Raw genomic sequence first — 876 nt, forward strand, 5'->3', positions numbered from 1 at the left:
GCAGATTGGAATTACTGATGACAACTTCAAAATTCCGTATCTGAGGATCTTTGGGATCTAATTTCTTTAAGCAGTTTGTTTTGGGGTCACTTTTAGAGTAGACTGATCTATCTGGTTCTCAAAAGCTGCTGCAATCCCATTTCTGAAACAGGAATGAGTTCAAATCATATTCATTCCTATTGCATTCAGGATATACCTACTGCACTCAGGGTATGTGGGTGTATGCCAATACCTAAGGTTAAAAATACATGTATATACGTATGTATTAGCAAGTCTTTCATATTTTGTAACTGTCTTGTAGTTACTTCCCACAGATCTAAGAACTAGCCCTGTGAGTAGAGCAAAACCACACAACTATTGTATGAGGCATTTCCAATGATGTGTGGCTACAGTATGGAAGCCCCTATGGGATGGACCTCAATGTGGCATGGTGTTTTAGTTAAAAAAAAAAAAGAAAAGAAAAGAAAAGCCCAAAGAAGCAGACTTTAGGATTTGTATACCATTTTAACGAAGGGCAATAAATTGTGGAGAAGTAACTGACTAGATAAAGTGAAGGAGTTTAGGCTTCTAGGGGCAGTACACTGAGAGAAAGTGACTTGGAAACACACAGAAGATAAGGGTTACTTTAATAGGATTTGCCTGTGCTGTGTCATCTCAGGTGGACCCCCCCCACTTTCAGTAAGAAGAATGTTCTTTCTCATGGTTCTGGGAGGACACCTTTTCATAGGACATTGACGCCCTGTTTTTTAAGCAAAATGAAGGACAGTATTTTTCCTGCATCTGCTTTTTCTCAATTCCTTTGGGTGAAAATAATCAAAATGTCACAGTGGGCAGCATGTTCCGACCTCCTTCAATTCCACAGATGACATGCTTTGT

At 39.3% G+C, this 876-nt stretch overlaps 1 non-coding gene across 1 annotated transcript; it reads right to left on the reverse strand.

Moving 5' to 3' along the window:
• Window positions 1-288: 288 nt before the first annotated feature.
• LOC141422934 (small nucleolar RNA SNORA18) lies at window positions 289-422 on the reverse strand. Its single transcript, XR_012447625.1, has one exon. It is a non-coding gene; the product is annotated as a small nucleolar RNA SNORA18 (small nucleolar RNA).
• Between the last annotated feature and the right edge of the window lie 454 nt (window positions 423-876).

Source organism: Castor canadensis, chromosome 4 (assembly GCF_047511655.1).
Source record: "Castor canadensis chromosome 4, mCasCan1.hap1v2, whole genome shotgun sequence".
Classification (NCBI taxonomy): Eukaryota; Metazoa; Chordata; class Mammalia; order Rodentia; family Castoridae; genus Castor; species Castor canadensis.